The sequence below is a fragment of the Amblyomma americanum genome, chromosome 1, assembly GCF_052857255.1.
Source record: "Amblyomma americanum isolate KBUSLIRL-KWMA chromosome 1, ASM5285725v1, whole genome shotgun sequence".
Classification (NCBI taxonomy): domain Eukaryota; kingdom Metazoa; phylum Arthropoda; class Arachnida; order Ixodida; family Ixodidae; genus Amblyomma; species Amblyomma americanum.
Genome location: NC_135497.1, coordinates 523,292,675 through 523,319,026, shown reverse-complemented (window position 1 = coordinate 523,319,026; position 26,352 = coordinate 523,292,675). Strand labels below are relative to the sequence as shown.

The 26,352-nt window shown below is 49.3% G+C and overlaps 1 protein-coding gene across 1 annotated transcript in view; it reads left to right on the top strand.

Moving 5' to 3' along the window:
- The window catches only part of LOC144128806 (large ribosomal subunit protein uL1-like), a 150,617-nt gene that overhangs the window by 4,019 nt on the left and 120,246 nt on the right, over positions 1-26,352 (top strand). The gene's annotated exons all lie outside the window — the stretch shown is intronic.

Below are 26,352 nucleotides of genomic sequence, written 5' to 3'. Positions count from 1 at the left end.
TTCTCGGAGGAAAAATTAGGTATTGCCTAAGTAATGAGAAGAAGACCCTTCAAAAGCCAAATGTAAAAGAAAAAATAACGGTATACTTTACATTTCCGCCAAATTTCTTCCAGATATGTGGGCCTCAAAGCTGCTGCTTGTACAAAACCACAATACTGCACATGTTCTTTTCTTAATTTATTTATAGACATTGATAAATGATTATATGTCCCACAATGCCCTGCCCAGATTCATTCTTTCGTGTACTACATGTGATACACATAGAAATTGTTTTTTCAGGATAGTCAGCAAAAGATTCTACGTTCTCTATACCTAAATTTTAGCTGTTTGATGTACTGCTTTCAAATATGCACTGCTTTGGGCTTGGCGGGCTCACATGTAGGGGCCATTGACTGCACTCAGCATAGCCCATTGCTTCGTCATCCGCATGACTTCTGCGAGGGTGCTTTAGAACGGTCTATGGGCTTTCAAGGCGCAGTCTGCTGCGCTTCTTCAGAGGTGGTTTCTTGCAGGCGACTACTCTGTTAGAAATATCACTTTGAAAGCCGGGTTAATATAGTGTACTTTTTCTGCTAATTGCTCATGGCATTTCGAAGGTATTCCAACCACCAGTTATAATAAATGAATTAAAATGCAGGGTCACCAGACGCGGCTATTTCGTTGTGCTTGTGTGCAATGGGTAGAAAGACAAGAACGTTAGAGGTCACTACTGCAACCCGCATTGGAGTAACGCTAAAACATTGACGCCTCCTCGGCACTCGTCGCCTCAATTTGCTCCTCTTTGCCTCCATTGCCCCTGTTTGCCTGAGAAATTGTACAATTTGTCCAATTCCCACCACGTTTTGTTTCAAAGTTTATATTTGGCACCACACGTTAGCTCGGCCCACACTTCCAGTCACGTGGTACTACACTTCCGGCGCTTCAAATATAGCGTCACTTCTGCCCTGGCCACGCCCACTTTTTGCATATTTGGCTCTCATGAAAGAACTATTCATCCGATCGTTACCAATATTTGCGCCGCATCCTCACATCACCCTCTATTGATGATAGCCACTCTTTTGACGATATCTATTTCTAATTCCCCACAATTGCTGCTGACATGTTTTGGTGACAGGTCCATTGCCGACATAGCCTATTAAAGCTTTCTCATTAATAAAACATGTTGCTCGTCGACGCCCCTCATGAACTTCTTGCATTACGGCTTTCACAGTCGATGTCAGATTTTGGAGGTCCACTTTACCCTCGAAATATACCAGTTTCACCTATGCCTATGACGACTGCAGCCATGTTGACACCACCATTACTTTCGAAGAGACAAGAATAATATCTTCATTGTCAGAAATCCTCTAGCTATAGCTGCCTCCTACTCCTATCTTAATCTCATTTTTATCGTTAATTAACAACCATGCAAGCGATTTGCCTTGATAAAGGTACTCGCTAGAACTCCCACTCTTTCCTTTATAGCAAGGATCACCGTTAGAAACAGTGCATTCGTGATCTACGGTCGTAGAGCTTCAAAACACAAATCATTGAAGTTTCTACTCTCAGATGTACGATCTCGAACTGCAGTTTTCGATGGCGTTTAGTGCAGTACTTCGTCAAAAAGAAATGGCACGTCGAGAAAAGGAAACAACTCTCGAAGATTTTCGAAATTAATGCCCACATTTGTGCACGCAAAGTTCGCCACTCCATTACCGCACTTTTTTTTTGCCTAATAAATAAGCATTTACAGGCTGGTTTGCACATTTCCTTAATTAATCTACACATTTTCGCTGTTAAAAAAAGCGCGCTGAGATGACAAGTTGAAGGCAGCATGAGGAAATAGCTCTTTTTGTGCCCCGCGATTAGCCTTTTTACTCGTGTAATGACCGCACATTCTTTCCAAAAACATCAGTAAAAATTTTGGAGGTGTGTTGATTACGCAGGGTAAAGTATTCACGCAAAACAAAAGCTGTAGAAACGAGACACAAAGTACGATACCTGGATAATCTTTTACGACTGGCCTTCACTGTATAATTAGTGGAAGTAACACTAAATATCCGCCTTAGGTTATGATGCGACAGCCTTAATGGCTAATTACTGATTGCTTTCGTAATTAGGGCCTTTCTAAGTAAACACACTACGCATACCGGAGTTGGCATGCTTGACCACGTGATAAACAACAGGACACATGAGGTTTCCCTTTAAAGAAGTTCAACGAATATGTGTCAGTGGCTTTGTGATAGCGTGTCTGAATCGAAACCCAAGGGTTACGGTTCGATTTCCAACTGATTACCCAAATTTTATTTTCAGCGCAATTAATTGACTTTTTACCTTTACATATTTTATGAAGAAATTTCCTTCGTTGGCCGTTCCGCCCATTGGATGAGATCTCTTACTCTTGATATTTGACAGATGGCCTTTTATGGCTCAGCGTCGCTGTTGCGCAGGTCACAAAAGGGCGCCTGCTAGCATTTGGTATCACCAGCAGTGGACGACACGCGAAAAAAAAATCGAGCACATACGCATCGGCGAAAAATTACCCTTTTTGAAAGCCTAAGTGGAAACAAGGATAAACATGAAATCACGCTCATTATGCGAGCAAACACTGTAAACGTGCAGATACCTGTCACTTTTTTTCTAATACATTTCCCTATATCTCCAAAGGAAGGTACCACAGAATTACCGCAGAGCCTATTCATAGTCCAATAGTTTCGCAAATATACGTGTCAGGGAAGCGGCCGCGCTCCTGTGGCGCGCGACGCGTCACTGCTCGCGTCAGGAAACGCACTCCGTTCAAGCTGTGGACGCCATATTTACGTCTTTCTGGCGGTCCGCGCGGCAGGCATGAATGGCTCATTGCCTTACCCGGGTCGATGCCCGCCACAGCAGTCTGATTTTCCCACATTAACGTGCGTGGGATGTGCGTGGGCTTTTGGTGCTAGCAATGTGCAGGAGAAAAGTGTGTTCAAGTGACATTTTTTGCCCTTTTCGCTCATTTAGACCATAGAATTCATCACATAATAAAAGAGCGAAATCTTTCCCCTCAAGATTCACCACGAAGCTAGCCAACAGAGTGACCGGCCCGGGTCATTTTTGAAGTCATAGTTAAGGGAACAGAAGTTTTTTTTTCTTGCATGACATACAAAATTCCGTCCGCTGTCGTACAGGTGCGCAGTTTGAGAGTACCTACGTTCGTATCGACGAAGTTGTCAGCTCGTTTTCAGAGGTTTTACCGAGACAGTAATTAATTGTCTGGACGTCAAAACATCGTTAAAAGTAATGCGGTTAGAGCAAAATTGGTGGCACGAAATCTGGGTGGTGTGCGCATACGCAGGCTCACTACATGTATTTGCATTGTAAGTTTGCGGGTTTGTGGCAAAGCAAAGAAAATGTGCATTTTGACACAATACCTCTACTACGGCTGCTGGCATAGGTATTTTTCTCTTATTTTCTGCATCCCATGAAAAGCAGCGTACACAAAAAGATCGCTACGATCTTATTCACCGACAGTGATTGAGGACAGCTGTGCTGTATTCGTAATTAAGGTTTGTCGCGGGCGCAGAGTATCATGGGGTCTTTTCGCATTTTGAAAACTCTAGGCCGAAGTTGCTTGAACCACCAGAAAAATTGCGGGGACGATTGTGGCTTTTTTCCACCTATCTTGCCTTTGTTGCTCTTAGTCCTCAAAAGGATCCTGTGAAAATTCGATTATTCGCAATAAATTGACAAATATAAGAACGGCATAAAAGAAATTAAACGTCTCGCGTTTATTTCTTCCAGTATCAAGTTCCACGCAGTGCGCAATACCTTTTTTGCTCCCTTGCTAAGTGATTAGGGCACTTCGTTAGCTTGGCTATGATTACCACACACATAAACGTTATCCACGAAGATTAATATCATATTTAGAGGCCCCAAGAGTGTTATTGTAAAGAAATCAAACTGAGGGCTGTAATGGTTTTGCGAATGTAGGCGAATGTAATCAGCCAGCTGTGAGCGCATGTGCAATGTTTACGCGAGGCATACGTTTCAGTACAGCAGCGCACTGAGAATATCATATCAAAAATTAGATGTTGAACGGCGAGTACTTACATCACCTTACATGAAGTATCTACCACTTGAAGCAACCGCAGTTCTCAGCTCACGCCGTCTGTACCGCTCGGTTTCGACTTCGACAAGTTTCGCGTTGGGCCGAAGAAACGCAGTGGTTTTGGGATAAATATCCTCCTACTCCCGTAGAGGAAACTGATGATAGAAACCTCTGAAGATTGTGTTGCTTTACACCGAGTCGGCTAAGAACCACCCCCGAAAACGACGCGTGAAGGCGCCGGATCCTCTACGGAGACACCGTCCAGGAAGATTACCCCAATAGCGACGCGACGCATGTCTCGGATCAAGACGCCAACCAGAAAAGGGTCCACGACACATCCGAGCCCCGCCTCTTATTCTCCGAGAAGCCGTGGCACAACTCCTAGGCCAGCGTTAAATTGGAGCGCACAAACCGCCTACCTTGAAGTGACAATCAATGGCCGCAAGATTAATGCCTTGGTCGGGACGGGGACAAAACTACGAAATAAGCGAAGCCTTCTCCTCGAAGATGAAGAAGGTTAGGATGGCTTGGGACGGCTCACAAGTCCGCATCGCTGCGGGTCTCCCATTACGCCATCGGGACGCACCGCACGATAAGCGGTCAACGGCTGCATTTGCCCCGTGACATAGTGTTGGGTTTGATTTCCTGACCCAACATCAAGCTATCAGCTCCCTTCGCTCTATGCTTATCACGCCTTCGGCCGCGGAAGCCTTATCTTCAAAGACCGCCCTAGAGCATTGCGTACTCCTTTTTGACGCCATAGAAAACCACGTCGAGACAAACTCACAGTTGCTCTTCGAACGAGGACTAGGCATTACAAGAGGCGTCCTCTTTTCCAATACAGCCAAGCCGAGATGCTGGTGACAAACTTCAGCAAATAATACCGACATCGCAACAAAGCCACAGCCCTCACGTTCTTGCATGAACCTTCCGTTCTTGAATGAACGTCTCACCAAGTTGTAAAGGGCAGACATGTCACTTAAATGGCAAATGTGGCAAGCGGAAACCTTGAAGGAATTACAGCGTCGTTTGCAGGATCATTCTGTTATCAAACACTTTTAAGAAAACACCGAGGCTGAAATTCATACCGACAAGAGCGACATTGGCCTAGGCGGCGTCCTTGCTAAGAAATTCGACGGGCTGGAAGAAGTAATCGGTTACACTGGCCGTTCTCTGACGAAAGCTGGGGCTATAGGGATTTGACTATCAAGAATAATACCCTCCATCTTCTCCGCTAGATGTGAACCGCCGCGGTGGCTGAATGGTTATGGTACTCGGCTGCTAACCCGAAAGACACGGGCTCGATCCCGACCGCGGCAGTTGATTTTCGATAAAGGCGAAACTCTAGAGGCCCGTGTACTGTGCGATGTCTGTGCATTTTAAAGAACACAAGGTGGTCGAAATTTCCGGAGCCCGTCACTACGGCGTCCCTCAAAGCCTGAATCGCTTTGGGACGTTAAACCCCCATGAACCAAATCAAACCAATCCATGCTAGATCGAAGTTCCGTCCCACCTTTACGGAATACCATTCAATCTTGTCAGCAATCACCACCCACTATGCTAGCTTGCCAATTTGAAGGACCCCTCAGGTCACCACGCACGATGGGGACTACCCCTCCACGAGTTCTACATCACTGTAGTGTACAAGGCTGGATATAAGTACACGATGCAGACTTGTTGTCTGTGATGTGTTGTGCGCACGCAGAATAAAAGTGCGTGCTGCGTTGACATCGAAGCGTCCCGTCTGCTGGCCGTGCCGCGTGGAACGTACGCTGCACGATCAAGTCTGGCCCCAAAAAGAGAAGACGAGGAAGTGAGATATGAGACGAGAAGCCGAGAGTTGACGCGTCAGCATACGAGACACTGTATCAAGCCACTTTCGAAAAGCGGACAGAAAACATGTGGGCGCCTTTTTTGGAACCCGTAAGCACTTGCGATTTCGCGCAACAGGAGCGCTCGTAACCTGAGCTAAGGCACCTCATTGGGGACGTGGAAGGCAAGATTTCATCTCCTGATCCGTTGAAGCCTGGACAGACCGCTTTTTATCTCCAGATTTCGATCCTCCTGAAAAAGACCACCTGCATTCGTGCCGCCCCTGCCAATCCTAGGAGTCAAAATCATACAAGCTTCGCACGATGAACCCCTGCCCACCATGGCATTTTTCGCACGCTCCGTTAATTAAGGTTATGTATCACTGCCTCTTCTATCCTACCACGTCGCTTTCTACGTCAAGGAATGTCGTAAATATCAACTCCGAAAAACGCCACCAACGTGACCGGCTGGATTTCTGCAGCCAATTAGAACACAATCCCGACGTTTCCAGCACATCGGTATGGACCTACCTGGTTCCTTCACAACGTCGACATCCGGAAACAAGTGGACAGTATATATTGGCAACCGAATACTTGCCGCACAACGCAGAAAGCGAAAGCCTGGCCTCGTGATAGCGCAACAGAGGTCGCCAAATCTTGTTTGAAAACATCCTCCGGAGGTTCTGGTTTGGTTTAGCTTATTGAGGTTTAACGTCCCAAGGCGACTCAGGCTATAAGGGACACCGCAGTGAATGGCTCCGGAAATTCCCACATCCTGGGGTACTTTAACATGCACTGACATCGCACAGCACACGATTCTCAAGAATTTCGCCTCCATCGAAATTCCGCTCCGCGGCCGACATCGAACCCGCGTCTTTCGGGTCAGCTGCCGAGTGCCATAACCACTGAGCCACCGCGGCACGTCCTCTAAAGGTTCTATTAGAAAGGACTCTACTGCAGAGCTTCCGCAAACGATCATTCAACACCACCGTCAGACGACTGCAATCGATGACATGCTCACCACGTATGTGGATGCCGAATACAAGACCTGGATGCCATCATGATCAAAATGATCTATGCGTGGAAAACCACTCTGCTTGAAATTACCCGGATGACGTAGTTGAGGCATGCTCGTGGCCGTGCTTCGAAACGTCGGTGACGATGACAGCATTGACTTCGCCGCCCTCCTTCAGCTCGCGTAAGAACCCCGATGGATTGCCCGGCTATGAACTAAAGACGACAGCGTCCCGACGCCCGACCCTATAATCTACGCTGACGCAACGCAGAATACAAGCGGCGTGACTGTAGATAATTGTGAGTGCCCTTTCAGTGCCGGTAGGTAGGTAAACTCTTTTATTGCGCCCAAAAACAGGGGACCAGTCAAAGGACCGGTTGCGCTGACTTAGAGGAGGTCGGCGGGGATCCTTTGGGATGCCGCGGCCTCCACCGGGCGCTGGATAAGCCAGCGTTGGTCTGCTGGCTTGGAAGTACACAGGAGAGACTCCCACGTCTCTGGGGTGTTTGCGTTGTCTGTGTTGTAATGTGTACAAGTCCACACCATGTGTATGAGTGTGGCCGGAGTTGAGCGGTGTTTACACATGGGGGCTATCTGTTCCGGAAAGATCCTGCTGTATAAGAGGGGGTGTGGGAAGCTGCCAGTTTGTAGTTTGCGCCATTGGACGGCCTCGCGTCTTGTTAGATCGCGGTGTGCGGGAGGATATGTGCACCTTTGGAGTCGGTAGTGCTGGAGTATGTCCGTGTAAGTGGTGAGTAGAGAAGCGCGTGGGATATTAGTGTCAGCGGAAGCAGGGTGGCTGATCATACTCTCGGCTCGGCAGCTGAGATCTCGAGCGAGAGTGTGTGCCTGGGCGTTTCCGCTGAGCGACTCGTGGGCTGGAGCCCAAAGAAGTAAGCGAGATGTGGAAGAGGGTGCTGTAGAACGTGGAATGTGTAACGCCTGGCAAGAGATACGGCCAGCATCGTAATTGCGAATAGCCTGTTGAGAGTCACTGATGACGACTTTGGTATTAGGGTCGGCTAGCGCGAGCGCAATGGCAACCTCCTCAGCTGCGGTGACTGTTTCTGCATTGCAAATGCTGCAGGCTGTGTACCAGTTGCGGTGAGGGGCGAGAGCTACCGCCACCATCGCTGGCCTCGATGGATGGTAAGAGGAGTCCGTATACGCGACGTCCGGACGTCCGCTGAAGCGTTTCTCGAACTGACGAGCCCGGTCGGCCCGTCTCTCGGCGTGGTGTTCCGGGTGCATCCGTTTGGGAATGGGAGGAATGCGGAGATTTAGGCGATATTCCGATGTACGTTCAGCGTAACTTGGGGCCGATCTCGGCGGGGAGATCCCAACTTGCTGCAGTACCGCTCGGCCAGCGTGTGTGAGTGAGAGCCGCTCATACTGGGCGGTGAGGGTTGCTTCGATCAGTTCGCTCACGGTATTGGAGATTCCGAGAGCCATGAGCTTATGGGTAGCTGTGGACATGGGAAGACCTAGGGCCGTCTTGTATGCTTTTCGAAGTGACGCGTCTAGCCGTTCGCTTTCGGCACGAGTGAGACGTAAGTAGGGTCCAGAGTAGGTGATGCGGGAGCAGACGAAAGCTTGAACGAGGCGCAGGAGGTTGGACTCTCGCATGCCATGATGCTTGTTGGAGATTCGCTTAAGGAGGCGTCCGATCTGCACGACCGACTGGTCGATGCGTTGGATCGTGATGTTGTTGCTGCCGTTGGCCTGTAGATGCAAGCCCAGGATCCTGATGTTGACTGTTCGAGGAATCGGGTTTCCTTGCACCTGGAGGTTGATGTCTGGAAGTATCTTTGAAGGGCGTCGTCCCGGGGAAGGAATGATGATATACTCGGACTTTGTCGCCGAGCACGTGAGGCCAACTGTACTTAGATAATCTCCGATCCGTTCGATCGCGGTCTGTAAAGTCTCTTCAATCTGGCCGTCACTGCCGCGCGTGATCCAAAGTGTGAGGTCGTCAGCATAAATGCCGTGATGCAGGTGGGGGATGTCGGCCAGTAGCTTCGGCAGGCCTATCAGTGCGACGTTAAAAAGCATCGGCGAAAGTACGGCGCCTTGCGGCGTGCCACGGTTTCCCGGAGAGATGATGGAAGGATCTCCCGTGCCGGCTTTAAGTTGCACTGTGCGGTCGGTGAGAAAGTTTTGGATGTACGCATACATGCGATGTCCGACACCGAGAGCTTGAAGTTGTTCAAGAATCGCTTCATGGAGGACGTTGTCGAATGCCTTGGCAACATCGAGGCCGACGATGACTTTCGTGTCTAGTGTACGTCTCATGACTACCTGATGATGGAGAAGAAGCATAATGTCCGGGGCTGCTAAATGAGGGCGGAAGCCGAACATAGTGTCTGGTAGAAGATGGTTGTCTTCAAGGTATCGTGAGAGTCTGGTCTGGATAACGTGTTCCATCAGCTTCCCAACGCAGGACGTGAGAGAGATGGGACGGAGGTTGGCCAAGGTTGGTGGTTTGCCTGGCTTGGATATGAGGACTAGATTGGCGCATTTCCACTCTTGAGGGATGGTACCGCTGGCCCAACATTCTTGAAAATAGTCGGTAAGAGCATGAATGAATGCGTCGTCTAGATTCCTAAGCATTTTATTTGAAATGCGGTCAGGACCGGCCGCCGAAGTCGTCTTGAGGCGATTGAGTTCTGCTCGGACCTCCGCTAAAGTGATCGGAGCGTCTAGACAGAGATTTTCCACGCCCTGATAGAAAGGGAGGTTGGTTGTTGGTTCAGGGCGGATGTAAGTATTTTTAAGCTCTTGTTTAAGCTCGTCAGACGTGCCAGGATACTGGTGGAAGATTCGCTCGAGCTGTTGGCGTGTTTGGAGCTTGCCTCCTGCTGGGTCGAGTAAATGTCGAAGGATGTTCCACGTCTTACGAGCGTTTGGAGTGTTGTTCATCTGGTCACATATGTTGTGCCAGCTCTGTCGAGTGAGTTCTATTGCATATTTCTCAATATTCGTATGTGCGCGCGCCAGTCTACGTCGGATATTGCGGTCCCATTTCTGAGTGGCAAGTAGAGCTTCGAGCGACTTCTTGCGCTCCCACAGATGGGCGTAGTAGCGGTCGCAGTGTGGGATACTGTCCTCTAACTCGACGGTTTGAGTGGCGTCGGCCACTTGTTTGGCAATTTCGGTTGTCCACGCCTTGATATCAGTTATAGCGGGAGGTTTGTCCTGCTGTTTCCTGTGCGTCCGGAAGGAGTCCCAGTCAATCACCTGAGCTGGCCGCGTACATTGCCTGGTGGGCTCGTGTATTACGATTTCGAGTACGAAGTGATCACTCCCAAAGTTTTCGTGAGTGTGACACCAAGTCGCTTTAACTCCGGAGGTCGTAAAGGCCAGATCCGGCGTTGTATCACGATGTAGGCCCGTACCGTGTCTAGTGGGGTAGGACACGTCCGTGATAAGAGTCAGCTTGTTCATATGCCAGTCATTCCAAAGGCGTCAACCTTTAGCGGAGTCATAGTGGTAGCCCCAAGCGCGGTGATGCGCATTAAAGTCACCGAGAATGAGGAGGGGTTGCCCCTGCGCCAGCTGCTGGGCTTTGAGGAAAAGCGGACCGAAAATATCCGTATGAGCTCGGGGAGGGCTGTAGACATTAATTATAAACAGACTAGTGCAACGTTTACGCGAGGGTCGGGGTAATATTTCTAAGAAGACGTATTCGGGGAAAGTTGGATCTAAATTGTGTTGGAGGACAGTGAGGTTACGTTTGACGAGAGTAGCTATTCGAGGTTTTACTCGTTCCGATAGGTATGTACTGTAACCGGCAAGTTTCGTGTTCTTGTCGCATTCCTGGAGAGCTATTAGTTCGGGGCGATCACTCGCGGCGAGGAACTGCTGGAGGACCGGACGCTGCCAGATGGTGGTGTTACCCGAGCTGCTCGCCATGATTAGGCGGGGATAGTTGTGGGGTTTGAACGGGTGTCGGCGCAGGGGCCGCGGGTACCACGGCAGCGAGGAGTTTGCCCTGTGCTTCTATAGCTTTGTTCAGCATGTCAAATTGTTGCGTGACTTGTGAGCCGATTGTGTGGAGTGAGCGTTTGATGTGTGCTTCTAAAGCCTTGATGCGAGTTTGACTGAGGTTGCAGCTTTCCTCAACTTTGGCAAAACGCGCCTGCCAACCCTCCGCGGGTGAGTCGGTGTCGGACGTTGCTTTGCGTTTTTGTGCGGATCGGTTGGGAGGAGCGATATCCATAGGTACTGATTCATATGATCCCTGCGGATGCGGGGGAGACGAAGGGAGTGTGGCCATTGGCTTTTCGAGAGCCTCTACTCTAAGTATAAGTTGTTGGATGACTGCTGTCAGTTCCATAATCGCTTTGTGTGTGTCTAGAGTAGTGGGAGTCCCTTCCTTCGTACTCACCGGTTCTTGACGTTCTCGTAGATCGGGTAGAGATAGTAGTAGCCCAGGTGGCTGCTGCAAAGGATGAGGAGAGTCCCCTGTCTGCTGGACGACTGCAGGTGGCCCGGGATTGGTCCGGGAGGTCCCCTGAGAACCGATCCGTTGAGCGGGAGACTTGAGCGGTGGAAAAGAGCTCGAGCGGTCTCGGAGCTGCCGCTGCTGGCTATCGGAGCGTTGCCGGTCCCATCGGCTGGTGCGCTGGAGCGTGATCCGCTTGGCGGTCTCTTGGGTCTTTAGTTTCTCTGCCTCAGCATTTCGAATTTTCTCCCACTTCCTGCGCTTGACTTCGTAAGGAATCCTGAAGATTTCCCTGCAGCGACTATCGCCCGTGAAATGTTCTTTGCCGCACAGGCGGCAGATTGGTTTGCACGTGTGGTCGGTGGTAGGATTGGATAGTCCGCAACCTCTACACTTAGTAGTTGTGCTTGCACAAACATCGGCTCGATGACCGAGCTCGCCACAGCGATAGCACACCTCGTACTTCCTCTTGAATAAGTTGCATCTGTGGCGACTATTGCAAAAGTAGACCCAGGTAGGCACTTGGCGCTGAGCGAATGTGATGAGTACTGCGGTGGTGTTCCCGAGCCGCCGAAAGTCCAGAATGGGTGGGTTACGGTTGTCTTGTAACTCTGCTTGGATTGTATTTCGATCCAGTCGGAGGTCGACGCCGAGAATCACACCACGGCTCGAGCTATCATCTGGAGCGCAGTAGACGGATATCTCATACGCCTTGTTGTCAACGGTGATCTCTTTGAGTTGCATCATCCGTTCAGCTCTTTCGACGACTGGGGTGCAGTACGCGAAAGTATTCTGGATCAGGTTAGCTTGTATTAGATCTTCGTGACGAACAGCGTCCCTGGTGAAGCGAGCAGCAGTGCAAATTGCTTCAAGTAGTTGGTAGGTTGTAATCTTGGAGAGTAGCAGTCCGCCCCGTGGGCGCACAATTAGCTTGAGAGCGTTGCTGGGTAAGCGAGGCTGGTTCGATGCTACAGATTTTTTGGCTAGTAAGCGTCCTCGTTGCCGAGGCGTGAGTTCAGCTTCCGTCTTCGCACGTAGCCCATTGTCGATTTGGGACGCTTAGTTCGGTCCCGCTTTGTCTCCAGGGAAATCTGGCACGGCAGGCCCTGATGTTGTTCGCGCTTCCCGGAGCTTGTTAACTTTAGTCAACCAATCACTGGCTGCTAATTCTTCTAGAGAAATTGGGATGCCTTCTACGGTGACCCTCATGGCGAACTACGGCGCGCGGGCACGGTCCACGGCGCAGCCCAGCTGGCGAACGCTGCTGCGACGCAGGTGGCGAACGCCACTGCGACGCAGAGCTCCGTATTCTTCGGCGCGGCGCAGTAGGCCTAGCGAGGCATCTGGCTTGGTCACGGGGAAAAGTTGACCTAAAATGGTCAAAACTTGTTGTACGTACTTCTGGTTGGTGTCCCTGGATTCCGCTCGTCTTCAGGAAACCGGTGATATCAACTGAAGTATTGTAGGGTCTCACTGTCTAGGGTAAAAACACGAAATCAGCGGAGCTCACGTGGAGTTCGTCCGTTGTCACTCGCGCTCGCAGCGCCCCCTCCCTTAAAATGGTCAAAACTTGTTGTACGTACTTCTGGTTGGTGTCCCTGGATTCCGCTCGTCTTCAGGAAACCGGTGATATCAACTGAAGTATTGTAGGGTCTCACTGTCTAGGGTAAAAACACGAAATCAGCGGAGCTCACGTGGAGTTCGTCCGTTGTCACTCGCGCTCGCAGCGCCCCCTCCCTTTCAGTGCCGTGAACTGAGCGAAAAGCTTTTGCGCCGTTACTTCGTACCGTACAAGATCATCTGTCGAATCAGAAAACTTGAGTACAAATTTTTTCCCGAAGGGTTCATAGCCTCCCAGCGGCGCCGTACACGCCTCGATATACTTAGTACATGTTCTCGCCTAAAGCCTATTATGCGCGCCAATGGACTCTATGTGCTTGCGCATTCCGCGTTTTTTTTCGCGCTTTTAATGCGCATTTTGCCCACCTTTCTTTTCGTGTAAAAACATCGGGGCACCTATTGTTTAAAAGGAGGTAATACCGCTTAAATTTGCAAAAGGTAAAGGACATCGCGAATTCTTTACCTTCATTCGCTAGGTCATTTACACCACGTGCTGCCACCAAGCGGCAGAATTTAACAACGTACACAGCTTGTGACCTTAACGATAAAAATTTCTCAATATAGTGTGCAGAGATGTTGGAAAGTTACATATTTTTTCTGTAATTATTGGTTCCTCGCTTTTATTCGTATCGTTTTCGTTAGTCTGCATAGATTTTAATAAGCTTGCTTTTTTGCCGTACCGAGCTTTTAAGTAATGAAGTGAGTTCTTTTTATACATTTCTTCTTTAAATTATATGTGTAGTCTCTAGTGCTTTTTAGTTGTTTTTCTGCTTAAAATAACGTGCATTGTCCTATTTTTCATGTTTTGTAGTCCTTATTCATTTTGTACATCACATCCTAAGGCTGGTACCTAAATGGACTTTAAAGCGGAATACTGCTTTAAGCTGGACTGGAGAGATAGGCTCATCTTGTAGCAAATTACTTATTTTTACCGAAATCGAGGCTTTTGTATGCTACAAAATTGCGTAAAAATGAGGTACACACGGCGCCGCCACTGCTAGATTCGTGCAACGACGAATGGAGTATTCTTGGACGAACGCTATTCTGCCGTCTCTATACGACGTATGCAGCGCAGTGAAGATGCCTGACAGTGCGAAGGGTTTCGTAATTAAAAGAGCGCTAAACAAAGGGCGGAGAGAAAGGTTAGACGCAAACACGAGCGCTGAAGCTTTCGCGCCGTATTTGGTGCAGTCAGGCTGCGTGTGGCTGTTGTACGCAGCAGGTTCAGAACCACAAGCTCTCAACGGCATTTCTGCTCTAGATGTGGTGCTTGCCAAGCAGCGGGCGAAGCGGTATTGTTCACATTTCAGCCGTCGATTCGGCCTACTTTGTGCAGTACGCACTCATGCAGACATGCGCATGCATGAATGTCGTCTACATGCCAAGCGCTATGCGAATTCGTGAACAAGTAAAAAACAGCGCCGCGACGATGGGCAAGAAAGAAGAAGAACCAGCGCTTTCTTATCCATCGTCGCGGCGCTGTTGTTTTACTTCTTCAATGATGCACCAACTGGCCCAGTTTTTGGTTATTCTGCGAACTCGTGGTCTTCAATGTTTTCCGCTCAGTGGAAAGGCAAATATACTTTTTGATGTGATATGAGAAGTACTAAAAGTGAGCACCATCACCCGTCATTTGACTCATTAAAGAAAGCGCTTCACAGCGCAGGTGGTCGCGCACGCAGCAGGTGAGGCATCAGCACGCGAGGCAGGGTTTTCGGTGAGGAAGACGTTCAACCCGCTGATGCGTGTTCGTGAAGATAATGCGTGCACCTCCTGCCCACAGCTATAGCCTGTATCTGGCAGACTACACCGAGCGGAACGTACACTGATACATATCCGCTTACAACCACGGGAAGCATTGTACGTAAAGTACGTAGAAATCGAAACAACCAGAGCAGAGTAGTTCAAAAGCGTGTCTATACGATCATGTTTACCCTGTTTTCAGTCCGCGAACACTAAAATCGACAGCACACTGCTCCGTTTAATGAGAAACGCGCGTGCAGTTTTTATCTCAGATGTGGTGTGGAATGAATACGTTCAAGAGCGACAATTGACTACATGCTTTTAAGAATCCCTCGATGCCTAGCTGTACACTTCACGACAGCGCATAATGCACGTAAGGACACAGGCTTGCGTTATCGTCGATGATGTATGGATGCGTGTGCGCCATCAGCATTTTGTTCTGCAGTCAACGGCTGCCCTTAACAACTTCATGCAGTTTATTTCGCACTCGCAGAGCTTGCAACGAGACGCACACGCACACGATAAAGCCGGTAGTCCCCAACGAAACAGTAAGGTGCGGAGGTGGCCTGCGCTTGCACCGAGTTGCACTTTGCCGCGGTGACCACTAATCTGTAGAATCTCGGTTTCGGTTTCCCGTCTTTTGAAGTAGCGCCCCTGATTGTTCGGACTAGAAAGGCGTCGTAGAAATGATGTCGCGGTATTTTAGCTTTCCCAGGCGCGATGTATCTGGAAGGGTTTCGTAAGTTTTTGTTTGTGGTTTTTCTCATCAACGCATTCATCCTCCCGTCTAGAAAAAAAACATCAGGAGTGTTCCCGGCTAATAATCTATCCGTCTCGTATAGTATCTCTTTCCACTTTAGTGAATTTATGTTGACCGCTCTCGTAATGTTCTGTACTTGCATTCTATGTTCTTTATTTATATTACTGTCGAGTCTCTAACGTTATGAGTGTGCCTTTTTGTTATTGCTGTTGATGTTTCCGATTCTTCAGAGCACATTATCATATCACATCCCCCCGCCTACTCTACAAAGGAGGCCTTAGAAGTATGTTGTGTAGGCAAACAAACATGGCAGGGGACAGCAGAGTCACGAAAATTGGCTAATGATGGCCGATATATTTAATACAGGAAATGTTTACAAACACGGTGATGTTCTGCCGCCGGCGGAGTATGAGGGATATGTTGTCGTTGTCCAGATTTTTACTCTCGGTTATGTACGAAAATCTTCCGTCACTTTTGTGGTTTCCGTTTAGGAATATTTACAACGACCCACCGCAATTCTGCCCTCCTTTTGTGGCCTTAATTTTTAGCTTTGCAGACAAGAACGTGCGGACGCAAACCCCGCCTCATGCGTGTTCGGTGTATGGATGGCTCGGGAACTGTTTATACAACTCAAGTACCGCTATTTTATACATTAGGCATCATCATCACCAGCAACCTACTACCTCCTCTTCCTTGGCTAACCTACTGCCCCTCTCCATATTGAAAAAATGAAAAGAAAAATTGGTTTTTGGGGAAAGGAAATGGCGCACTATCTGTCTCACATATCGGTAGACACCTAAACCTCGCCGTAAGGGAAGTGTTAAAAGAGGGACAGAGAAGAAGGGCAGAAAGGGATGCCGTAGTGGAGGGCACCGGAATAATTTCGACCACCTGGGTATATTTGACGTGCACTGACGTCGCAGAGCACACGGGCGCCTTTGCGTTTCGCCTCCATCGAAACGCAGCCACGGACGGGTTCGAGCCCGGGAACTCCGGATCCGTAGCCGAGCGCCCTAGCCATTGAGCCACCGTGGCGGGTCCTCCACATTGCTGCAAATTTCTAATCTCTACCACCATGATGACTCTCCTGCCCGCTTGTATTGGGATATATTCCGTTATTCTAAGCAACAATCGGTTGCGGCGCCTTCGCGTTGCATGTCTTGTCAATGCCCATCTCTTCTTCCTGATTTTGGCTTGCATATTAATCGCATAGGTTCCCTGACCTCTTTTGTTGTATTCTTTCTTAAATTCTCACCTATTATTTTTTTCCTACAGCTCACTGCACTGTGCTCCATTAACGTTAGACACTTTTCGTCAGTCTCCACGTTTCTGCCTCATACGTTAGCACTGATAAGACACAGCTGCTATATATTTTCCTCTAAAGGATAATTCGGAATCTGCATTCCTAGCCTGAGAGTACCTGACAAGTCCATTCCCACCCATTCTTATGTACTCCGAATATGAGGACACAGGAAATACTTTTACCACTTCGAATGCGTTTCTGCTTACCGTGAACTGTAGCTCCGGTCCGAGATTCTTGAGCGCTACTCTTACCTTTCATAAACTTTTCTTCCCTGCCAAGACTGCTGAACACTACTTTGTATTTCTTGATATTATACCTGGAAGAACCCTTGCCTATCTAGGTCATTGATGTTTCTTCGCAACTGGTCTGCTGCGTTATTTACCAAAAGGAATATAATCGTCGAATTGGAGATTACTTAGGTATTTACTATTATTTTTTATGAACTCTTCCCATTCTAGTTTTCTGAAAACCTCCTGTTAAAATGCTGTGAGCGGTACTGCGGAGATCGTGTCTTTCAGCCTGGCACCATTCCTGATTGGCATTTCATCACTTTCCCTAAAGAGGACCATAACACCATAACACCTTTGCAGCAGACATAGAAAAATTCCAGTGCGTTTCGTTTCATTTCATTTATTTGTTCTCAGGGGCGATCTTCTTTAGAGAGATGAATGCGCGGTTAACAGAAATACATTGGTATTAGGTAGAATAATTAAGATTATTATATACAGCAAATTGAAGGCGTTGAGTGCAGTGATCGAAACGGCGGAGGCGGCAAGGTGGTTCCAGTTCATGCTAGTCTTTGGAACAAATGAATCGGAATAAATATGAGTCCTGCACCTTGGAACGCAGACTTTGAAACAGTGCTTCATGCGGAATGTAAAGTGCGTAGGTATAAGAAAAAGTGATTTTATTTAAGTTTTCACTGGTTATATATTGTCACGTAGTGGTGACGGCAGTCGAAGCAGCGATGAAGACGGACGAAAGGGTCTTCTAAAAGAACTGTTTATTGGGCTGACTTGCACCCAAAATGGACTGAATCACTCGGCGGCGGTGAAGCGACAAGCGTGCTCGGCGGTCGTCGAACAGAATGCCCGCCGCTGTCGGCCGTGCTCAATTTAAAGCTGATAGCGAACATTCGAGATAAAGGGCGCAAAGTTACTAGAACATTCCGGAACAACGTAGAATCAGCTTTGCCTGGCTGCGATCAATCGAGATAAATCTAGTCGCGTCTTGCGTCGCAAACAAAGCGATAAGGTGGTGTCGCGGCAGATTTGAAAAACGAACAAACACTGTAAATATTGGCGGCATTACTCCCCTCTCAAACAAGCATCGACCCGATGCATTAAAACAAATAATGCGACTGGTAAGAGAAAAAAACGGATCTTACGAAAATCGAGCATGGAAATGCAGGGGCCGTTAGCGCGCATAATAGGGCTTCAGACGGACTACATGGACAACTTCTGGTCGTATGCGGCGTCGCTGGGTTGCAGTCATTACGTCAAGGATGACTTCATAATCCAGTTAGCCTAGCCAACGAAGAACCTAGTACGGGCCGAAATAGCGGCGCAAAAGCTTTTCACTCAATCGACGGCGGCGAATGGGGCGTCCACACTCAGACTTGGTCTCCTGGCTTGTATTCCGCGTTGCGCTTCGTAGGTTGTAGCGTCTGGCGTCGGACCGCTGCTGATCTTTGATCCGTAATCGGGCAAGCCTTCTAGCTTCTTCTGCGCGTTTAAGGTAGGCGGCAACGTCGACGTTCTCTTCTTCTGTAACGTTGGGCAGCATGGCGTCTAGCGTGGTCGTGGCCTCCCTGCCATGGACGAGCCTAAAAGGCGTCATCTGGGTGGTCTCCTGCACTGCGGTGTTGTAGGCGAAGACGACGTAAGGCAGGATGACATCCCAGGTTTTATGTTCGGCATCGACATACATAGCGAGCATATCGGCGATGGTTTTGTTCAGGCGCTCGGTCAGTCCGTTGGTCTGCGGATGGTATGCAGTTGTCCTCCGGTGGCTGGTTTGGCTGTAGCGCAGGATGGCTTGCGTGAGTTCCGCCGTAAATGCTGTTCCTCTGTCCGTGATGAGCACATCGGGGGCGCCGTGTCGAAGAAGAATGCACTCCACGAAAAATTTGGCCACTTCTGCTGCTGTTCCGTTCGGTAGGGCTTTCGCCTCGGCGTAGCGGGTCAGGTAGTCGGTCGCTATGATGATCCACTTATTTCCAGATGTTGACGTTGGAAAAGGGCCAAGCAAGTCCATGCCAATCTGCTGAAAGGGTCTTGAGGGAGGTTCAATGGGGTTCAGAAATCCTGCTGGTCGTGTGGGAGGAGTCTTTCGTCGCTGACAATCTCGGCATGTTTTCACATAGTGTGCGACATCGGCAGACAGTCGGGGCCAGTAATACTTGTCTTGAATGTGGCGGAGGGTGCGAGTAAACCCGAGATGTCCAGCTGTCGGCTCGTCGTGTGAAGCCTGTATAACTTCTTCGCGGAGACAAGTAGGTACAACAAGGAAGTAGGCTGTTTTGTTCGCTGTAAAGTTCTTCTTCACAAGGACCTCATTCTGCACACAGAAAGAAGACAGTCCTCGCTTGAATGAAGTGGGGGGTGAAGAAACCTTGCCTTCCAGGTACTCGATGAGGCCTTTTAGGTTGGGGTCCGAGCGTTGCTGCTGAGCAAAAGAGCTTGCGCTGATGGGTCCCAGGAAGGCGTCCTCATCGTCGTCCAGCGGCGGTGCATCTACAGGGGCTCGTGAGAGGCAATCGGCGTCAGTGTGCTTGCGTCCGGACTTGTAAACGACGGTGACGTCAAACTCCTGGAGACGCAGACTCCATCGAGCGAGTCGGCCAGAGGGATCCTTCAAATTGGCAAGCCAGCAGAGCGCGTGGTGGTCGCTGACCACCTTGAACGGCCGTCCGTAGAGGTAGGGGCGGAATTTCGACGTAGCCCAGATGATGGCAAGGCACTCCTTCTCAGTGGTCGAATAGTTAGCCTCGGCCTTGGAAAGGGAACGGCTAGCGTATGCGATGACCTTCTCCAGCCCGTCACTTTTTTGAACGAGAACGGCGCCTAGTCCCACGCTGCTTGCGTCGGTATGAACTTCAGTATCGGCGTTTTCATCAAAATGCGCAAGGATCGGTGGGGACTGTAAACGACGCTGAAGTTCCTTGAAGGCTTCTGCTTGCGGCGCTTCCCATTTAAACGGCTCGTCTGCCTTCGTCAGTTGGGTCAGGGGCTCGGCGATGCGCGAAAAGTTTTTCACAAATCGTCGGTAATATGCGCATAGTCCGAGAAATCTGCGCACTGCTTTCTTATCGGCCGGCGGTTGAAACTGTTCAATAGCAGCTGTTTTCTGCGGGTCTGGGCGTACTCCTTCCTTGCTAACGATGTGGCCTAGAAACAGCAGCTCTTCGTAGGCAAAGCGGCATTTCTCTGCTTTCAAGGTTAGGCCAGACGACTTGATTGCGTCTAGTACTGTTCGAAGTCTTTTGAGGTGCTCTTCAAAGTTCGAGGCGAAGACAACGACGTCATCTAAATATACCAGACAAATCTGCCACTTCAGACCTGCCAGCACTGTATCCATTACTCGCTGAAACGTCGCTGGTGCGGAACAGAGACCAAATGGCATCACCTTGAACTCAAACAGCCCATCTGGAGTTATGAATGCTGTCTTCTCGCGATCTCTTTCGTCGACCTCAATTTGCCAGTAGCCGCTCTTGAGGTCCATCGATGAGAAATATTTGGCGTTGCAGAGGCGGTCCAGTGTGTCGTCGATGCGGGGGAGGGGGTAGACGTCCTTCTTTGTTATGTCGTTCAAGCGGCGGTAATCCACGCAGAATCGAAGTGCGCCGTCTTTCTTTCTCACTAGAACAACCGGTGCCGCCCATGGGCTGTTTGAAGGCTGGATGACGTCGTCGCGAAGCATTTCTTCGACTTGGTCCCGGATGGCTTGTCGTTCTCGCGGAGACACACGGTAGGGGCTTTGACGGAGAGGTCGGACGTGTTGATCCGTTATAATGCGATGCTTGGCAATTGGCGTCTGTCGCACCTTCGGCGATGTCGAAAAGCACTCACTGTAGTTTTGAAGCGGATTGCGGATCTGGTCTTGTCTGTTCCGGTGCAGGGCTGGGTTGATGTTGAAAGTGGGCGAGTTCTCTTGGTCAGGCGGATCTTCTGCGGAGGGGTCGGAGAGGGCGAAGGAATCTCGTACGTCAGATATTTCGTCGTAGAAAGCAATCGTCGTTCCTCTGTTAATATGCCGGTATTCTTCGCTGAAGTTAGTCAGCAGTACTTCGGCCTGGCCATTGCGGAAATGTGCGATGCCTCTTGCGATGCTGATTCCTCGGTCTAGTACCAATTGCATGTTACCCTCGATGATGGCTTCAGTGTTTATGGCTTTCGTGGCGCCTGCGGTCACGATAACGCTTGAACGGGGTGGGACGCTCACTTCTTCCTCCAGGACACTTAGGGCAACGTGATTTTCCCGAGTTTTCATCGAAGCGATGGCTTCGTCCGTCGAAAGCGTGATCAGCTTGGATCGCAGGTCGATGATCGCCTGATGCTCATTAAGGAAATCCATACCCAAGATAACTTCGCGGGAGCATTGCGGTAGCACAACAAAGGTCGCAGGATAGGTATGTCCTTTGACAGTCACTCGCGCTGTGCATCGCCCTGATGGCGTAATGAGGTGGCCCCCAGCGGTGCGAATTTGTGGGCCGTCCCAAGCCGTTGTGACTTTTCTGAGCTGCGCAGCGAATGTTCCATTCATCACCGAGTAATCGGCTCCTGTGTCGACTAGAGCGGTAACTTTCCGGCCGTCGATAGTCACTTCTAGGTCGGAGGTCCTGGCTCTTGCATTGCATGTCGCTCTCGGCGTAGGGTCACGGCTTCGTCGCGTATGCGAGTCACGGGTTGGGCGTGTGGTCGAAGCTCCTCTGGGTGGCGGCGTCGATTTCAAGGTAGCTTGCGTCGTGGTCGAGGTTCTCATTGTGTGCGGCGTCGGTGCAGCGAGTGTCGGTTCTTCATGCGGCGTCGCGGGTGCAGCGTCTTCATGGGGCGTGGTCGGTGGAGGATCTTCGGCGTTTAGCTCGTGAGCAACCTCACCTCCAGAGGTTGCTGCCTTTAGTTTCCCCTACGGGGGCTGGGCGACCTTCCTCGTACCGCGGCTGCGTAGCTGCGGCGTGGCGACGCAAAGCGCGAGGTTGACGGCGATGGTGAGCGCGAAAAGCGGTTTGTCGTGTACTCTTCTCGACGCAGGTACTCGTCGATTTCGTGCGGACGTTGTCCGAAGCGTGGTCGTGGGGCGTTAACGGCAAATCCTCGAAGACCGATACGTCGGTACGGGCAGTGACGAAGAATATGGCCGGCCTCACCGCAATGGAAGCACAACGGCCGGTTGTCGGAAGTCCTCCAGGCGTCGCATTTCCTGGGGCTTGAGCGTCGGTCATAGGTTGGGCGGGCGGGGGCTGGGAGGCGGCGTTGTGGAACGATTGGCTCATCTCGGGGAGGACGTGGGGGTTGTCGCTGGGGCTGAGCAGTACTTACTGCAGCGGCGTAGGTCATGGCCTGGGGTTCTGTGGCCGTCGGGGTGCCAAGTGCCTGTTGCACTTCTTCCCGTACCACATCCATCAGAGTCGCTGCTTGTGGCTGTGGGGAGGATGGCAGTAATCGGCGTAGCTCCTCTCGGACGATTTCGCGGATAACTTCCCGCAAGCTGTCGCTGGTGGTGGCCGGCGTGTCCGAACTGATTGCACAGGCAGAGGAAGGGCGATTGTACTGCCGAGCTCGAACGTCGAGGGTATTCTCAATCGTGCAGGCTTCTTGCATAAACTCCTCGACTGTTTTTGGCGGCTGGCGGACGAGGCTTGCAAAGAGTTGTTCTTTTACGCCGGGCATTAAAAACTGAACTTTCTTTTCCTCGGTCATCCCGGGATCGGCGCGGCGAAATAGGCGCTTCATCTCCTCGACGTAACTGCGGACGGGCTCATTCGGAAGCTGGATCCTGGACTCGAGGAGTCGTTCGGCTCTTTCTTTCCTCACGACACTGGTGAATACCTTCAATAGTTCTCTCTTGAATAGCTCCCATGTCGTAAGGGACGACTCGTAGTTTTCGTACCACGTGCGTGCAGAGCCATCCAATGAGAAGAACACGTGTCCAATTTTTGCCGCATCATCCCACTTGTTGAATGACGCCACGCGCTCAAATTGATCCAACCATTCTTCAGGGTCTTCGCCTAGGGATCCATTGAAAGTTGGCGGCACCCGCGGCTGCTGCAGTATGATCGGTGTCGACATCTTTGGCGAGGTTGCAGTGCTGGTAGCAGCGTCTTTTCGCTGTCTGGTGCGGTCCGGCAGTTTCCCGAACTCAGGCTCCTCTCCCTGGAGACGTCGGCTGGCTCGCTGAGCTGCTGGCTCGTCCTCGGGTGCGAAGCGCTCAGGGCTGGCTTCACGACTTGAAGGGGGCGTCCGGAACATGGAAGGCTACCCAGCACCTCCACCAGATGTCACGTAGTGGTGACGGCAGTCGAAGCAGCGATGAAGACGGACGAAACGGTCTTCTAAAATAACTGTTTATTGGGCTGACTTGCACCCAAAATGGACTGAATCACTCGGCGGCGGCGAAGCGACAAGCGTGCTCGGCGGTCGTCGAACAGAATGCCCGCCGCTGTCGGCCGTGCTCAATTTAAAGCTGATAGCAAACATTCGAGATAAAGGGCGCAAAGTTACTAGAACATTCCGGAACAACGTAGAATCAGCTTTGCCTGGCTGCGATCAATCGAGATAAATCTAGTCGCGTCTTGCGTCGCAAACAAAGCGATAAGGGGGTGTCGCGGCAGATTTGAAAAACGAACAAACACTGCAAATATTGGCGGCAATATATTTCCTGAAAAAGACAGAAACAAGAAATACGACGGTGTAAGGAAAGGTCAGGAAGATTCAATGTGTTCTCCATAAGCGTTTCGCTCGCCGAAGGCGAGTATTTAGAAACTACAAAACGAGTAGAGCGATTTTTGATGAACAGAACTGGCATACACTAGTTTCAGGTGGAGAAAAGACACAAAAGTAGTCTTAAGGACACAGCAGCGAGAGAAAAATTATGGTGAATAAAACCAAGGGCTCGGTTATGATTATTACCAGCAAGTACCAAGTTGGTCAAATGTTTAGGGGAAACCCCCAAGTTACAGTAGATTAGTAATGAAGGATTAATTACTCAATTGCATCTACCCAAGCGCCACCATAGAGCTACAAAGGAAAGCTATACAGCTTCATTATAATTTTTGCTATTAAAGAAAAATTCATCCTGGTCCGGGGTTCAAACCCGGGACAACAGCTACAACGAAGCACTCTCTACCAACTGATCTAACCAGTAGTGTAAGCTCATGCTAGGGCGAGAGCGAATTGATCAATAACTCGAAGTGGGAAGAGTGTTGGTCATGGAAAATGTGCGTTTTCTATGATAGGTCGGCGATAATACAAAGGCCAAGGTACTATCAATTAGAGACAGAAGATAAAAAGGGAGTTATTTAGGAAATACGTGCATGAGAACAGGTTAGGCGTACGCGTTATTCTCATTGCTTAGAACTTAGCAACATTCAGTTTCATAGAGCACTATTGGCACCAAGTAGAGATGCTTTCATGATCAGATTGAAGAAACCCTGGATGTTACAGGACACACAGGCGAGTGGCAGTCATTAATTGTAATGTACTGGGTACGGTCCTGAAATAACCACTTAATCCATTTAATAAGGTCTGTATCAAGATTTAGTTCCTAAGCTTGAAAAGTAGTAGTTGGTGTGACACAGTATCAAATACCTTCTCAAAATTGATAAAAAATGCATTCCTCAGATGATGAAGAATCCAAACTGGAAAACAAATCGTTTTTTAACAGCGAGCAGTTGAGTTACACAGGAATTGTGTTCGCGACTGCCGTGCTGAATAAGTGTGAACAAAAAGACTAAAGATGAGACATTATGCTAGAGTATACTATATGTTCAAGCAGCTTGTATGCTGCTCGCCTAATGTGATTGGTGTGTAGTTGTGGGGCCATGAACGTCGCCAGATTTATGCACCGAAACCACCTTTACCACCTTCATGTCGTCGGGGAACAAAGCACTCTGCAATTACTGCGAAAATATATAAAACAATATCAATGACGAGTAACTCTATGTGCTTTCAGAAATCTGTTTATACCTTTGATTGGCACCAGGTAACGATGAAACTTTCTGAACTTGAATGAGTTTAGAAATGCCTACCCAGTCGATAAGAACAGGGTCCATCTATAAGAAGTCATGTGGAGAAATAATGAAAAATTTTACGGGGCAACTTGTAAAAAGGATGAGGAAAATGTAATCTTTAGTAGGGTACAGCACTGCCTATTTGAAATAAAATACTCTTGATCATTGAAGTCAAATTTCTGAGGTTTACGCACGCCGATAACGCTCAAAAACTGGCGTGGGTTTGAAGAAACAAGATGAGTTTTATGAAGATAATGGTGTTTAGCACGGACGATGGCACGTTTATATTGCACTGCGGTAGTTTGATAACCTACTCTTGCTCTTTCACTTAAGTTTTTTGGAATGACGAAACATGGGATTTTCTAATATAATAGGCATTTTAGAGACAAGTTCAACCAGGGCGAACACTCTAGCTAGACGTTCGCAGCGTGGGATATATTTATGGATAAGCGCTTTGATCTTCGTTTTAAATAACTACCAGCTCTCATCACTGTGCGTTCTGAAAATGGTGGATAGAATGCGTCAGCAACTCGTCCAAAGCAGTATTGATAGCCCGAAAGTCCGTCTCCTCTTTTGTAATCGCTGATTATTTTTGTTTTGAAAAGCGGCGTGAGCATGATGGCATGGTGAAATGAATTGTGATGTGGTACTTATACACTGCAGTAGAGTTCGGGAAGAGAGAGAATCGGGATAGTTCGTGAGCACAAGGTCGAGCATTTTTGACATGAGAGTTAGAGCCAGTTGGTTCCGTTACGAGCTGAGTAGGCTAAATGTCGATCAGAGGTCAATGAAAACTAAGGCTACGGATGAATTAGTAGTTCAACGGGGTGGAGATCATTCTAATGAATACATGGAAAATTGAAATCTCCCGGAAGCAAAATGGGTGCTTTGGTTTATCTGGACACAACTTTCTGCAGACGAACCCTTCATCATCATCAGCCTGAATACGCCAAGTGTAGGACAAATGCTTCTCTCATATTTGTCGCAACATTGACCCAGTCCTATGCCAGCTGCGGAGGTGACTGGATGCGCGATCGCATCCACTCACTTAACTTCATGCCGCCACCTGCTGCGCTCGCCTTCTCTTGGGACTCAATCTGTTACCATTAACGACCATCGGTTATCTTGGCTTCGCATTACATGCCTGCCTAAGTCCATTTCTTGTAATGAGCCGCCATAGTGGTTCAGTTGTTATGCTCCCGAAAACGCGGGATGATCTCGACCACGGCGCTCGCATTTCTATGAAGGCGAAATTCTGGAGACCAGCGAGCGTGCTGTGCGATGTCAGTGGAAGATAAAGAACCCCAATGGTGTTAATTATTCGGAGCCCTCCAATACGGCATTCGTCGTAGGTTGA